Source organism: Papaver somniferum, chromosome 10 (assembly GCF_003573695.1).
Source record: "Papaver somniferum cultivar HN1 chromosome 10, ASM357369v1, whole genome shotgun sequence".
Lineage (NCBI taxonomy): Eukaryota > Viridiplantae > Streptophyta > Magnoliopsida > Ranunculales > Papaveraceae > Papaver > Papaver somniferum.
In genome coordinates, this window is record NC_039367.1 from 80,530,369 (window position 1) to 80,548,291 (window position 17,923).

Genomic DNA, 17,923 nt, shown 5'->3' on the forward strand with positions numbered 1-17,923 from the left:
ATGGAGTATTGACTAAGGGGAGTGATACATATCACCATAGTATTGTTGTTAAAGTCGTGATGCAATTGGACTTTGATGTTACATAATGATACTATGACATGTATAATAATGATCGAGAATCTCGATTTCTCTCATTGTTATAGCTACGGATCTTCAACAACGGTGGTGCTAAACTTACAACCTTTGGGATCATTGGAGTACTTGGAAGGACGAAGATTTCAAGGAACGTTGAAGATTAGACTATGGAATAGGAGCCACTAAAGTTTATTTTTTGTATTCCATATGTATTAATAGTTTTGTCACTAAAATTGACAAAGGGGGAGATTGTTAGAGCATAGCTCGGTCGACCTCGCATGCGTTGCTATCAAGCATGTTTGTCAATGTTAGTGATCAAAACTATGAGTCTTGATTTCTAGTCTATTATAGCTAAGTCTCGGACTAGGATAGAAAAGTGTAGTTGAGCTCAAGGACTTCATGGCGATTCATCATACAACGACGAAGATCTACTCAAGGAACCGTGGAACTTCATCAACAAAAAGGTATGTGGAGACTTGAACTTATCTATCACTCAAAAGTCTATCTATATCTCCTACTTCTTATGAGACAAAAAGTCGTATGCTATATAGACTGGATCATACACATTTGACATTTCGAGCTGAGTATTCACTATTATTTTTCTCGAAATCGTGTGTTGGTAAAGCGTTTCGCTTTGATCAAGTTTATCTTCACCTAGTGACGAAAGTCATGAAAAGTTTTAATTACTTTGAGAATTGCTCTGACGTGAAACGGTCTGTGAATAACGGCTATATAACGTCCTCTGAGAATGTCTCAATGATTGGAATGAGAGTTTAGATTACATAACCATGTATTCCTTAATCCGAAGTTTTCGAACTTTGATGATTGAGAGAAACCGTAGGAATTGGCTTTGCCAAGTCCGCGAACTGACGGAAGTTCTCTTCCCGAGAACTTCTGCTGGGATTTTCCAAAAACTCGTTTGCGTGTTTAGTCTGCGAACTCAGTCCGCGAACCTAGTCCGCGAACTGGCGAAGTCTCTTTGCCGAGATTTTCTGCTGAGTTTAGAAAACTCTGTTGGTTGCCTTAAGTCCGCGAACTTGTTTGTGAGCTTAAATGATTATGATCTAAAGATGTGCTCTGAACATGAAACTTAAATTACTAAGGAATTATTTATGCAAACCGTGGTTATAAAGTTCATGAGCCGATTCAATCGAATCGAATCATCTTTGTTTCAATTGTGTCTTGTGTTGTTACATAAGATCTCATAGCAATTGAACAACTCTCTAACTAGTTCATTTGAGTCAATTGAACTAGTTATGGTGAAGAAGAACTAGGTTAATATGAATTGCTCATATGGTTAACCTTTTGGGTTACTATGTTGAACCAACATACACGTACACGTTTGGGCATGGTTTTCACAAACCCAGTAAACGTCTACCCAAGTGTGTGTGACAAGCTAAGTTTTCGATCTAACGGTTGAGAAATATTAGCTTGAATCTAAATCAGGTTTTCATCTAACGGTGAATATGGATTGCTTTGTAACTAAGGCAAAACCCTGATTTGAAGGCTATATAAAGGAGACATCTAGCATTGTGAAAACTAATCCCCACACGTCTGTGTGATACTAGTGCGCTCGCTAGAGTCGATTCTCCTTTAACCTTTGGTTTTCTTCTCTAAAACCAGGTTAACGACTTAAAGACTTCATTGGGATTGTGAAGCCAGACCGATACTACTTTTATCGTAGTTGTGTGATCTGATCTTGCATCTTCTATCGTACGAGTACAATATATTGATTGGCTTGAGATCGTGAGAGTTCCCCGATAGGCAAGATAAGAAGTCACAAACATCTTCGTATCACTGTTTGTGATTCCTCGACAAACCGCTTGTGTAGTCAAGAAGGATTGTTGAGAGGTGATTGATTAATCTAGGTTGTTCTTCGGGAATATAAGACCGGATTATCAATTGGTTCCTGTTCACCTTGATTTTATATCTTAAGATGGAACAAAAAACCTAGGGTTTTTCTGTGGGAGACATATTTATCCTTTGATAGACTTTTCTATGTGGGATAGATTTGTTTATTATCAAGTATGCGATTTTGGGTTGCAGCAACTCTTAGTTGTGGGTGAGATCAGCTAAGGGAATCAAGTGCGCAGTATTCTGCTGGGATCAGAGGCGTAGGAGTACAACTGTACCTTGAATTAGTGGGAGACTGATTGGGGTTCAACTATAGTCCAGTCCGAAGTTAGCTTGTAGTAGGCTAGTGTCTGTAGCGGCTTAATACAGTGTGTATACAATCTGGACTAGGTCCCGAGGTTTTTCTGCATTTGTGGTTTCCTCATTAACAAAACTTCTGGTGTCTGTGTTGTTTCTTTTTCGCATTATATTTTATATAATTGAAGTAATACAGGTTGTGCGATAAGATCATCAATTGAAAATCCAACCTTTGGTTGATATTGATTGATCCTTGGACATCGGTCTTTGGTACCGTCCAAGTTATTCCTTGTATTTGATAAAGACTTGCTATTATTTTTAGCTTGAGTAAAAATCAAATCAAGTGAGAGATATTAACTCCTTGAGATACTTTAATCTAGATTGAGTCTGACTGTCTAGTTGATTCTCTAGCAAAGTATTTCGGAGTTAGTCCATACAGATTGCTAAGCGAAATATTGGGTGGTGTTGTTAGACCCCCGCTTTTTCAATCAAGAGTAGGCAAAGCTGCTGCATATGCCGATTGTCTACGGCTCCATCTAGGACATACTGAAGAAAGGTGCCTGAAACCACGACAGTTATAGCATTGTACATCATCATTAGGAGATGTTGTAACTTTAGAAAAACTTTTTTTCTCTCTCTCAAGAGTTTTGTAAATTGTGTGGAGTAACATCCTTAGTATCTGGCGAACCAGATTTATCCTTAGAGGATTCAGAATTGTTTGCAGCTTTAAGATAAAACACCTCTTTTCTATATGCGTGTTCATTATCAAATATCTTTAAGTTTTCCATCAAGAGTGTTTCTGGAGAGTGTAGAAAGATCGTTTGCTTCTTAAATGACATGTTTCTTAGACTCCTAATGGATATGAGGAGTTAACTATTTGAGAAAGTCTTTGGTTAAACTCATCAAAGGTTTCATCATCAGACATGCGAATGTTTTCCCAGTCAGAAGCTAGATTTTTAAGCCTTGCTTCTTTCTCTGCGGCATTCCCTTGGAATACGGTTTCTAAGATATCCCAAGCATATATAGACTTATTACACGTAGTAACATGGTGCTAAAGATCTGGGGTAATGGCATGGATGATAGCATTTAATCCTTCAGAATTTTGCTTTGCAGCAAGAATCTCAAGATCATTATAATCACCAATATCCTTTGCAACAGTTACAACGTCTACTGTAACTAATGGGGGATTATAGCCATTAACAATACGAACCCATTATTGAAAATCTCGCGCTTGAATAAAAGCACGCATAGCAATTTTCCACCATAAGTAGTTTGTGCCATCGAAGACTGGCGGTACGTGTATAGAGATAACACTTTTGTCCATAGAATCAGATTGCTACAAACACAGACTTATGAGGTCTTAGCGTGTTTGCCTGCTCTAATACCAATTGAAAAAGTAGGGGTCTAACAACCACACCCAATAATTCGTTTGGAAATCTGTATGGACTAACTCCAATATACTTTCAAGAGATTCAACTAGACAGTCAGACTCAATCTTAAGAAAAGTATATCAAAGAGTTATATCACAATTTCTCAATTCAATCCGTAATCAAACAAATAGGAATTTGCGAACCAGGTTGAATATAAGAAATAACTTGGACGGTATAAAAAACCAATATCCAAGTGTCAATCAATTTAATCAACAAACCAAAGGTCGGATTCACGATTGATTGAACTTACGTACAACCTGTGATATTTCAATTATATAAACAAATATAATGCGAAAAAGAAATAACACAGACACCAGAAATTTTGTTAACGAGGAAACCGCAAATGCATAAAAATCCCGGGACCTAGTCCAAAATAAACGCACACTGATTAAAATCAGTTACACCAATTTTCTACTACCTATTCGGACTAGATGTAATACCTGCTTCATATGTATTCAAGAACTTATAGAACTCCTAGCAGAACACCGATTCTCATTAGGAATTCTTCTCATAAATCTTCTAGCAGAACCCAAGGCTCTCTTTAGGAATTCTTTTGTTTTCACAAAATACCGAATCGATTTCCCTTTAGATGAAAATCAAAGTTTTGGAAATCTTGTGTTTGTATTGAGAAAAACAATTACTAGGTAAAAGTAATATCAAAAACAAACTTGTAGATTAGGGTTTTAACTTACAATCAGTATCTGTACACACAAGGAGTCCGTGAACCTGATTTTCGTAAGTGAACTTGGGAGATTCCAAAGGTCAATTTCCAAGTTAACAAACCCTAATAATTCTACAACAAGAACAACTAGAATAAATCTAGAGATATCTTATTTAAAACTTCTTAAGGATTTTTACGAGATACCTTAATCAAAGTTTTCTTTCTAGCTTCCGATTTCGTCTAACAAATGTTGGTATACGATCGGAAACTGAAATCTATCAAAACCTAGTGTTTATGATCAACAACTCTTGAATGGTTTTATATCAGAAGAGAAAACCTTAGAATAGACAAGAGGTGAAAAACCTAGATTACAAGTTATATAATCAATCACGAAGATTAATCCAACTCGGCTTTGTGATCCCCAATACAAAGACTTTTATCTCACTCTTGTTCACGAAGAACAGAAGACATGGAAAACAACCTTATGAAGCTTACACCAATTTTCCAAAGGGGATGAAAACGTGTAGCATTCATGAACCCTTTATTTATAGTGAACAATAAATTGAAACCTATGCAAAGTTATTTTCCTTTTTCAAGACTCTCCTAATTTTGGGAGTGATAGACACATTTTTGTGTCTAAATTGTACTCAATGTCTCTATTGTTAGTGCTCGATTTTTGTACTAATTTTGATGCTTTGTGTGTTTGTAGGTGTTTTTGGAGAAATACACTTGTGTGGAAAAAGTTGCTCAAAAAGTGATATTGGGACCGCTGGAGAAAAGTACTAAAGGCACCCTCATTTTGGATAAGGGCACCCCCAGAGCACCCGGTGTTAAAGGCATCCGAAAAATGGATTCAAGGCACTTCTTCTTCATCTTTTGAAAATTGAAATTGGCGGGAAAATAGTCACAGTTGCTGGCAGAATTTTCGATCGAATTTCGGACGTGATTTAGTGAGATTCAATCCCTGAAACTTAGTGGGTAGACGTGATATGTCATAACAAAGCTGGTATTGGTGTTTGTTTTGATCGAATTTGGTTGGATAACTCGCAAGAAGAAAACAGGGCAAGCCACGTATGGGAAAGATACTCGGGATTTTTGTGCCATGTTGAGGAGATTTCGTGAGGGTGTTGCATGTATAACTGCTACTGGTATTAGGTAGAAACGTGCTGGAGCAATTCTGTGTACAACAGGCGCATGAGAAAGCAAATCAGGGAAGAAAATATTCCCGAGAATATTTTTCTTCACTGCCGAGTAATGGAGGATTATGTGAAGTTATTACGTGAGATTTTGTTGTTTCTGGGTTATAAATAGGTGATGGGATATCAGTAAGGGAAAATGATAGTTTGGGAGAGTTTTAGAGCACCAGAAAGTCGAAAAAAATCAAGTTATAGAGCTGTCATTTTTCTGCTGCTGCTGAAGAACACGAAGAACATAAGACGCACACCCTTGTGTCGTTTATGCTACAGTGATTGCGACTGTTACAGAACAGTCTTAAAAGCTACAGTTTCAGCGATTATCGCAGGACAGTCTTATTTGTTACAGTGACAGCGACAGTCAACAGATATCGTTCTCTGTAACTTTAATTATTTTCACACTTTTATCATTTGTAAACCCATCTTTGAGCATAAATGAAATCAAATTTTGAGCGTGTTTCCAACATGATGAGAGGCTAATTTCTCCCACAACCAAGGCAACGAGGAAGCTATTTACGCATGAATAATTGGTAATCATTTATTTCCTCTAATTTATAATTTATAATTCACTCAATCACTGCTTTTGCAGAGTTTTTAATTGTTTGCAAAAAATTTCTTCATTAGTTGTGATTCAATTAGATAGGTTATGCTTTGTTTAGATAATCTATGCTTAGGGATACAATTAATTTTTGAGAATTTTCCAGATTATTTGTGAATTAAGAAATAAGAGTCTTATAAGATAATTAGAGTTTTGGATTGTTTACCATAATTTATTCATGTGTAATAGTGAAATCAGTGTCTTGGTTGTTTTCTAATATCTTGAAGTCAATTTTGTAATAAGTTTTCTTTACTTTTAAGTTTTATAAGTCTAAAAATCCATTGCTTTCACAAGCCTCAACGAACCTTTTTACTACAACATTATTGAGTCACATCAGGGAGTCTTTCCTAAGTTACAAACTCTTGCCAAATAATTAAATAAATAAATAATTAACAAATATTGTATTTATGTGAATAAATCACATTTTAACTTAGGCAGGAATTAAAAGTTATCACAAACACTTTAATATGGTAATCAAATATGTTTGGATTAATAGCCATCTTGCCTAGATAAGGAAACATCACCAATTTGACTAAAAAAGGACTTCTAGTCACGTAATTGGGCCCAAGTCCGTGAAGCGTTACAAACAGTCCATGGATTGTTTCCTACTAACAAACTGTAACAGTTACAACAACACTTATAACTGTTACTTTAATAAATCACTCATAATTTCATCGTTATAACTCGGAATTGAGTGATTCTTGGCTCGTTGAATTCGTAAGCTCATTCACTATAACATGAGAGCCTTTACAGGGATAAAGGTTATTGTCACAAAGGTCATGATTCAAATAACCTCAAGTATATATACATAAATGTACATTTACCGTCATAGGAATTGTTCTATAGAGTGAGCATTTATCTCGATATATTAGAAAGGTAGAATTGAACAAGAATCCAAATGAAATCAATCAAATGCCTTTGTTGATGAAGTACTTGTTGATGTCTTCTTGTAGTCTTCAATCTTCATCCTTTAAGGATAGATTCGATTCAACTTCTTAGACCTAATCTAGTCTGTAAATATCTTTAGTATGCTAAATCAAGAATGCATTTTGGCAACTAAAATTGACAACTAACTTGACATACCAACGCTAGTGGGTTCAACCGAGCAATGCTCTAACAGTAGCAACTCTTGGTTGTGCGTGAGATCGGCTAAGGGAATCAAGTGCGTAGTATCATGCTGGGATCAGAGACGTAAGGAACGCAAATGTACCTTGAATCAGTGTGAGATTGATTAGGGTTCAACTACAGTCCAGTCTGAAGTTCATTGGTAGTAGGCTAGTGTCTGTAGTGGCTTAATACAGTGTGGCGTTCAAAGCTGGATTAGGTCTCGGGGTTTTTCTGCATTTTCAGTTTTCCTCGTTGACAAAATTCTAGTGTCTGTGTTATTTCTTTTCCGCATTATATTTTGTTATATAATTGAAATATCACAGGTTGTGCGTTGTATCGATCAATTAGGAAATCCAACCTTTGGTTGTTGATTGAGATTGATTGATCCTTGAACATTGGTCTTTGGTACCGTTCAAGTTACTTCTCTTATATTCAATCAGACTCACAAATTTCTATTTGCTGATTGCAGATTGAATTGAGAGATAGAGATATAAAGTCTTGTGTATACTTTCTCTATATTGAGTCTCACTGTCTAGTTGATTCTCTAGAAAGTATACTGGAGTAAGTCCTCTCAGATTTCCAAATGAATTGTTGGGTGTGGTTGTTATACCCCCGCATCTTCAATTGGTATCAGAGCAGGCAAACACATTAAAGACCTTATAAGTCTGTGTTTGTAGCAATTTGTGTTCTGAGGACCTAAGAAGTATGGGTTTTCCTCAAAGGATAACTCCTTAGTAGATTCTTCCGAATCCCGAGGGAAAAACAAGATTTGTGAGTTCGTGTCATAATCTGAAATGGAACTCACCAGATCGTTAAAAAAATCTGCTGAAATCATTGACTTTCAAGTTTCTAAAATCAAGACTCTTGAAGAAAAGAATGATCAGCTTTTTGATGAATTTGAGAAATCTCTTGAAAGGGAACGTGAACTCTACAGCTTCATTGAATCTCTCTCTAACAATATCGAAAAATTGGTTCAAGAAACTACTCTACAACGAGAAAAGATTAGTATGCTTGAAGATAATGTTAAAGAAGATTCAATTAGAGAAGAACATTTTGTCAAGACTCATTCATTAGAAATTAACAGTTATCGCGTTGAAAAAGAGAAACTTGTTGCATCTCTTCGATATGCCCGAGAACAGTGTAACACCTTGAAAAAAGAAAACTCTGCTTTGATGAATAAGTCATCTTCTGCACCTTCTTCTGATACTCACAAGACTTTACCTGGCGTGAAAAAAGTTCCTCCAAGGAATTACCTACTGTGAATCATTAGCAAAAGAATCACTATGCTTTTCATTGTTTTGCCAGAAAGAAACAAATTTCTGATCTCCATAATTTGCTTCTTTCTACTGTCAATGGAGTAAATCGTCTGAAGACATCTACAGTGAATTTCTTGCCTGCAGAAAACCAGAAATCTTATAAAAATGATCTCTCTTCAAGAAATCATCACAGGTTACATGTTACCCATTATGGTATAAACTCTTGTGCCACTAATGAACATTTTCCCTGTGCTTATAAGAACAAGTCTGGTAAGTCTAGATCAAGAAGATGGAAATCCTCCAAATCCTCTCTTCTGGAACCAATTTCTAGAGGTCCTAGACTTAGTCCTCAGAAAAATCCTTTTGATGGATTTTTGAAATGGTTTATGACAAATTCCTCTGGAATAAGTTATAATCAATGGAAAGAAGTAAATACACAGTTAAAACGCTCAAAAAACTTGTACAACTCTTCTCCCATGATTTTTAGTGAGATCACTTCTCACTCCTTTACCTGACTCTAGGTAATCTCATTCTTGAATCTATCTTGAGAGGTGCAAGGATGATGATTATAGGGGTCTCAAGATTAGTTGTATATCTTTTGTTAGGCGTTTTCTTGTTAATCAATCTGAGTATTGCATTCCTACTATCATGACTCAGGATCTAATTTAAAGTGATTATTGAGCTATGTTAACAAACATGGTGTTTCCTCTTATTGGATTTTTTCTTAATCCATCTTTCTCTTGTGACCGGTCCACGTACGTATGTGTCCCTCTCCTGCGAGTTCATAGGGTTTCCTTAATGAGAAGTTTCTTCTCTTTACTCAATTACATATATATGTTCTATATTGTATTGATCCATCCCTAACAAAAAATTATATGGAGAACTCTGCAAAATCTCAAGAGATTGTGCATCTTGATATGGAGGAAGACACTCAAGGACGTGATTCGATTCAAGAGATAGTTCTAAAGAAGATGCTTACAAGGAAAGAACACAACTCCTGGATTGGTGAATCATTCAAGGATTTAACTCGTTTTCAGAACGATTCAAAGGTCGAGTTTGCAAATCTTCAACTGCAAATAAACCAACTCTTAGATGGTCAGGCCAGAATCCTTGCAAATCAAAAATATTCTGATACGGAATCAGAAAAAGCTCATCGTGGACTGTGTCAAAGCTAGACAACTTGCTCGGGTTGTTGATCGTAAAGTTTATGTTCTAACTCACGAACATGGAGTCTCTACGGTCAAGAGAATAGAGGAAATCAGTGATACCTTCTATGATGGATTTATTGAAAGGTATGAGGTTCTCAAAGAACTTTGATTTTGTCTAGGAAACTTCTTATGAGAATTTTATTCTTGTGTTTTCAAGAAGGATAACTAGGGTTTGGAATAGCCATTATTGTGAGTACACATAGCTATGTCCAACATTTTCATCTTCAATGTTTTAGATTTATTTATTTAAATTCTAAGTTATTTGGAAGATAATTTTTGCAGTATTAATCCTTATGTTTTCATATATTGCAAATTGTTATGGGATATGTTGTTTACATCCGTGAACCTTGACTATCCCATACTTGTTCAAAAGTTATCTTTATTATGTTGGTATGAAAGTATTGATAAAAGATAGAATGAACTTTTGAATACAAAAGTTAAGCCTTTTATGTCATTATGCAAATATTGATGGAAGAAATGATGAACTTTTGTTTACAAAGATTAAGTCTATTATATGTCATTGTGTAAATAGTGATGAAAAATAGAATGAATCTTTGTTTATTCCGCAATATTGGTCTTTCCCTGGTCCACATCTTTGTGCATATATTGTATTGCTCCGTAAGTTCGCTTATGTTGAACATGGCTAATTGAATTGATCATTTTGTGGCTAATTCAATTGCGATTTTTGGATACAAATTCATGTTCTCATGTGATTTGATTATGTCCAAAGAAATCTTTCTTTTCTTTTAAAAGTAAGGTCTCTCTTGTTGTTGCTTCGGGAGTAACATTTTATGGGGGAGAGTTCTTTTTTGAACTTGTGCTTAATTGACAAATCTTTGTGGGGAGTGCGGCTGTGGAATATTGTAGGAGTTATCTTGTATCTTTATAAACTCCTTGATGAATGCATTTAGCTTCGGCTATATGATTCCATCTAAATAAGTTGGTATGTTATTCTCTTTTGGTCATGAAGTATCTCTATGAAAATTTAATGAGGATCCCACTAGTTTTCGTACCTTTGCCAATTTATATTGACAAAAAAGGGGAGAATTAATGTGTAGTTTCATACTACAAATACATATGGTTTACGGATCATTATGTAAGGGGGAGCGGTTTTCATGTCGAGATGAAGTATTGACTAAGGGGGAGTGATACATATCACCATAGTATTGTTTTCAAAGTTATGATACAATTAAACTTTGATGTTATATAATGATACTATGACACTGTATAACAATGATTGATATCATTTGTTTTCTCATTGTTATTGCTACGGAACTTCAACAACTATGATGATGAGTTGAACACATTTAGAATCATGGTGTACTTGGAAGTGACGAAGATTTCGAGTCGTATTGAAGATGCCAAGGAGATCAAGCATTTGGATGAGAAGCTACAAAGTTTTATTTATTTTGTAATCCATATGTATTGGTATTTTTGTTACTAAAATTGACAAAGGGGGAGATTGTTAGAGCACTGCTCGGTCGAACACGCATGTGTTGCTATCTCAAGTATGTTTGTTAATGTTAGTGATCAAAACTCTAAGTCTTGATTTCTAGTCTACTTATAGATGTCTCGGACTAGGACATAGATTGTATAGTTGAACCTTAGACTTCACGGAGTTCATCATTTGAAGACGAAGAACTACTAAGGAGAGCTTGTGGAACTTCATCAACAAAAGGTATGTGGAGACTGAAACTCATCTATCACTTGGAAAGTCTATTTCTACTCTATCTCCTATATTGAGACATAAGTCGTGTTACGATTTAGTTTTCTATTATACACATTTGAGATTTCGATCTGAGTATAACTCGCTTACATATTTCTCGGAATATGTGTTTGCAAGATTTCGCTTCGACCAAGTTCATCTTATATTCTTGATGCAAGTGAAAAGATGATCATGTGAAAATTTCCGAGTAACATCTTACATGACTTGTGTGATACGATCATTTGGTGTAGACTTGAATGTTTCGTTATGATTATTCCAATAACTTGAAAATTTCTTTGATGCTAATAGTGTGTGAAAACGGCTATTGTCATCCTCTAAGAAAGTTTCGATGATTGAAATAAGAGTTTAGAACACTTAACCATTATTGGATATGACATGTTGTGTACTCTTGCACATATGTAATCTATGTCCGGGAACCATAGTATGCATACCCGTACTCGTACCGGTTGGCTTGAGAAATCCGGGAACCTAGGTATGCGTACCCGTTTGCATACTGGCGTAAGGTTCATGTCCGGACATTTCAGCTGGGATTGGAAGTACGCGTACCCGTTTGCGTACTGGCGAAACCCAATCTTGGTCCGGGTATTTCAAGTATGCGGGACCGGCCACGTCTAGGGCATGGACGGCCGGTTGGTGCTCGGTCCCATGACACCTTTCCCTAATTTTATTATTTTCTTGACATAAAGAAATATCATGAGATTAGAGAATTTCCTTGAATCGAATGAGATTTGCTCGAACGAGAGGATTTTCATGAGATCAGGAAAAATAATAAAATATGATAAAAATCTAAAATTGGGCGTGGGACTGGTCACGGCATGACCAGCCGGCTGGTGAGCCCAGTCCCTGACGCCTTTGCTAATATTTTTATCATTATTATTTTTCCTTCCTATTTTGCATAGGTTCATCGTTCATTCGTATTTTTGAAATGCTCGTTTGCGCATTCAAATGCTGGTATGTGCATTATTGCTAAGTACACTTGCACCATTTTAATCAGGGCTTATTCGATGCTCAGATGCCTGTTTTATTGAATATTTATCACTAACTCGTGGAATTCTGCTGGGATGAACCACGAATTGAAGTGACGAAATATAACGAAGAACCGTAGAATATTGCTGGATATTCAGACGATTAGAGATAATTAACTGATGGCTCTGTACTAGCAGGGTTTCCTATCTAGGAGCATTAATTATCTGAGAGTTGAGCAATATGAACTTGCTGGAGTATCATATTTCTCCTATATAGTCAGGGAAAACTTGGTTGCATCCTGAAGACGTTGTCGCTCTATACTAGCAGGCATGCTGTCTAGGAGCCGTCCAATCTTTCGATTATATATAGAAATGATTACTGAAATTGCTCAGTATTCATGAGATGTGCCGTGGTCTCAGCTGGGATACTACACATCTACATATACTCTGAGAGACGGCTTTCTCAGTCAGAGGTTTTATGGCATGAGCTTTCATGCGAGACATGAGTCTCAGTACTCATCCGATTTCCGGATCCGGAGTATAAATAATTACTGAAATTGCTCAGTATTCATGAGATGTGTCGTGGCCTCAGCTGGGAGACTACACATCTACATATACTCTAATAGACAGCCTTCTCAGTCAGAGGTTTTATGGCATGAGCTTTCATGCTTTATTGAGAGACATGAGTCTCAATACTCATCCGATTGCCGGATCTGGAGTATGCATAGTTAGGGTTTTAAAATTTTACCCTTGTCGAAAATCCACCATCTACATTAAGTCTTCTTCTTAGTGAGAAACAGTCATGTTCCTCAGTCAGCATTGAAAGGTGATTTTCCAGGTACAGACAGAAGTAAGTAAGTGAACTTAGTCATAAAATAAGACGTTACCGGATTTTGAATGAATGAGCAAACCATGGTTTGAGCGAAAACCCCAGTGGGATAATAGAGCTTCATCCGGTGAGCACAAATTGGTGTAGAACCGCTGACTCGATGGTGGAACCTTGGTCGGTTTAAGATTCACGGGTCGGGCCCGATAAGGAAATCCTTATGGAATTAGGTTTTGGAAATAAAATTTGGTATAAAAGGGAATTACTCCTTTTGTTTTTGATAAACTCACGTGAGCCTGAGCTCACGCCAACAATTTTTCTTACGTGAGTTAATCATGGTTTTTATTGTTTCGTAAAATCAAAACATGGGTTTTGAGTAACCCTCGAATTTAGACAATTTATTTATGATGAAATATTGTCTTGGTGTAAATTTCATAGTTCAGTTGTGAATGTTTATACTATGAAAATTATGTCTATGATTTTATGAAAAATCAGTTTTAAAAAGTTTTGTTCGTTATTTGTAGGTTTCAAGGAACGAACTAATTTCTGGGTGTTAACTCTTACAGCACAATCACTACTGTTAGTGGAATCATAAAGGAGGTAAGAGTTAAGAATTACCATTTTTTTAGATGTCTCCATAAGTATCATGTTGTCAGATTATATGACCCCATCATGTTTTCGAAGTTTGCACCTAGTATGACGATATACTGAAGTAGAATGCTTTGTGCACATTACAGCTACTTTGCAAGGATGTCTGATTCACAGGAAAATGACACTTCCAGTGATACGTGTATGGACGAGACTTCTATTATTGGCGATGAAGAAGAAGAAGCAACTGGAATCAAAAATGTTCCCAATATAGATGATGCATTCTTCGCGGTTCAGCAAGACACTGAAAGACGTCTCAGAACTCCAGCATTCCGTCTTTTGATAAATCCCAGAACGGTTATTCAAAAGAAGTTGGTGACTCCTCGAGCAACTATTCGGTTTTGCCTTGAACGAGGACTTTTTCTTTCCTCAATTATAGAGTTCAAACTGTCTCGACGACCTTTAGAGAAATTTTCTGGATGGGTGAGACACATGCTGGGTTTTCCTCGTGTTAGAACTATGTTGGATAGAGCACAGGTTACCAGAGCTATTCAATCATCCAGAGATTTTTATATCTTTCATGATGCACGAGGTATTGTGGCCCTTCTAGCTCGCTGGTGCATTCCAACCCATACCTTTATATGCAGCTGGGGAGAGTTTACTATTACCTTGGAAGATGTAGTTGCTTTATTGCATCTTCCAATCACAGGTAACTTTCCTGAAGAGCTTTCAACGGAGGAGAAAGCAATTTCTAACACCTTAACAGTTGAGATGGGGAGAATTAACAAGGCTTCTGGCAAAGGCTGTTATGCTCACTGGTTAACACACTGGTGGCCACGAGATGTCCTCTCGACGAACCTGACGGTATGTTGTCTATTGCTGCTTTCTTGTTTTTATGGCTGTCCAGGGACGTGTTTGAAGACGCCGAAACTTTGCTAAAGCCGTCTGTAATCCCTTTTGCCATTAATATGGCTCAAGGTGAACAACTTCCCATAGGTAGCTTATTATTGGGTTCTTTGTACTCTAACCTGGACTCCTTGGTTATAGACTCCAGTGTTTCGAACGGCTTTATGAAGATTGAATGCTACGCCAATACGATGTTTCTCCAGGCCTTGATGTGGGAACGCTTTGCGAAGTACGCACATATTCCCCGTAGTATCTTGCAAGGGTTGAATGTTGCTGATCCTCGATGTATTTTCCCCGAGAAGGATAACGCTAGGATTATGCGCTGGTCAACAAAACAGCCTCAATCCAAGACGCGTTTCATTGATGTTGTAGACGATGAGTCTGAGTTTAACTTCCGTCCCTGGGTCCTCCTCAAATGACAACTTTCAATGCTGGAGAAAGCATGGCTTTGAAATCTGGTGCTGACTTGAGCGATAGTGAAAGATCCTTCATGTTGAGTTGCACTCCAGGTTATTTAATAGCAGCAACATATGGAGACTTTTCGGTGGAGGAATACAACATTGACAGAGCAGCCCGTCAGATGGGTATGGATCAGTGCGTTCCAACTTTTCGGAGGAACAAACCATCGGTGGAACAGATTAAGACTTGTTTAGACCGTACACATGTCGAAGGAATCTCTTATTGGTTCCCTTGTGCTGACCGAGTTACGTATGTAACTCCAGGTTATATAGATTTCTGGAACCAACAATTTGAACGCTTACATGATTTCGTAAGGGTTAGTCAACCTTTGGTGAAAGAGCCTCCTTCCGCTGATATGATTGCTTCTCGACCCAGATTGAAACACATCTCCGGCGGCGATAAGCGAAAGACATCTCCAGGATGTTCACCAGTATGTATCTTTTGCACATTCTTCGTAAAATTGAAATAATTTCCTTTGATTATCACCTCAATTTCTTTTGCAGGACGGTCGTTCTGTGAGACCTCGTCTTGAAGTGAATTTCTCAGAAGCTGAAACAGTCATTCATGGTGGAGAAGGTAGGATTAAGAATTGTAAGTTGCTTCCTAACACCATAAAGTCCCTGGTTGTTTCTTTGGTGAGTTGTCGACATTTTTTCTGCCGTGACTTCTTTTATCCATATTACTAGGATCGTAAAACCAATATTTGTTATTTGGTTACAGAATTTTGCTCCGTCTAGTATTGATGGTCTTCAATTCTCTACTGCTGGGCAGAAAATCTCTGATTCGAGCGTTGAAGAAGAAAATGTTGTGAGTACTCTTCCTCGTAGCCAAATATAATTCTTCATATGTAAAATGCTAATTGTTTGAGAATGTGTCCAGGAGGATGTCTCCATGGAGGTGGAGAGTTCTGATACTCGGTCATCCTCTGAGAATATAGAAGGAGGAAATTCCAAAGACTCGGAACCAAATGAGAGCAATGAGCCTCTTGATGTTGACAAGGACAACCCCAACTCTTTGAACGCTTCGGAGCTCCCCAAGTAAGCACATATCTTGTAAACTTTTCATAGAAGTATGAAATTGTTTATTTGTGAATGAATGAATGAGAATCCATGTGCATATACGAAAAAATTTGTCGAAATTCGTCGTCAGAAAATTTAGAACCAAGTTTTTAGCAAAAACACCGTAAAACCTTCATATGGAGTCGGATTTTCATGATATGCATATGCATCTTTGAGCCCGAAAAATTTCCAAGCTTTATAATAGAATATTTTTAAGTTTTGAGCACGTTCAGGGCCTGAAAAAGGCGAAACAGTAAACTTCCAGGAGACTTTCAGAACTTTTTCAGACGGTATGTTGCTCAATGTTTTGACTACATCTCCTTGATCGTTCATCGGATTGTCATGAAATTTTGACATGTGGTAGAGGACATCCATACAAAGAGAATGGTATATAACTCATCCTCAGATTCTTTGTATATTGGTCCCAGTTCGTCATCTAGTACAGGGCATAGTACAGTCTCTTCAGACGAGCTTGCCGCAAAACGTATTTTCATGACTTTCATGCTATTTTCTCGTGCCTTGAGTGTATAATGATGAAGCTTGATGATTTTATACTGCTTGTATATTGTATTTTATGATCTCATTTGGTTTCATGTTTAGGTGTCAAATACCGAAGTTGAGGATACTGAAACCAATAAGGATAACTCGAGCTGCCCTGGAGTTATTGATGAAGAGACAAACATCCCTGCACTTCAATTCCATGAGAAGTTTGTCACTGAAGTTATGGAAATTCCGATTGTTTCTGGTTCATGATAAAAGAAACCGAGCCACCAGTAGAGAGTACTGAAGAAACTGTTGCCCTGATTGTAGAAGCTGCCCCAGTAACTGAGAACCGTATAGTGGTGCATGAATATCCAAGTGCAGGAGTTGATTTTTATCCTCCATTTGATGCATCACTCCCGTATCATGAACTAGTTGGTGGGTTCAGCGTTCCCGTTGGATATGCATACTTGTACGAGAAAATATGGAAGAAATTTGGCCACATAATTGTTGACAGAAATCCTGGACGTGCTTATGCTTTAACAATGCAAGTAAGTGTTATCTTGCATGTTGTAAGTGATATATGCACTAGGGCCAGAAATATTGTGACTTCAGATGTACTCTTTGATTGGAAGTTTAACTTGGAGAATTCAGAAAGACTTGGCTTCAATGTAAAGGGGATTCGTAAGCAAATGAACGCTATCAAGGACTCATGTGAGAACAACATACCCTTTCCCAATGATGTTGTGATGGAAAAAGAAGACAAGATTGCCAGGCTGACTGAAGAGCTGAACAAGGAGAAGGCGGCTTTGCAGGTCTTGAAGGATGCAGAGGAGCAAAAATCCTGTTTTGCTGATTTTCTTTGATTTACTCTTCATAATCTCTTGAATTTATGAACTTCTGAGAGATGTGAGGTTTTTATTTGGGTTTTGATATTAGCTGGTTTTGGATTGGTGGATGATTGAGGATTTTCTTTTGGATTTGATAGAGATTTTCTTTTAAGAAATATGAACTGAATTTTGATAAATTGTTGAATTCAAATACTGATTGCAAGTATTGCAAACGTTTTGTAGGAATTGAAATACAATGAAAGAAAATCCTAAATGCCAAATCCAGACGTCATGAATGCTCAAACGTACAGTACCTCAAATGGCCAATAATTTCAGACAAATGCCTTAAGCCAATTCTCGTGAATTACTGGTAGGGTTCTGCCATCTGTGTTGATCAATTTGTAGT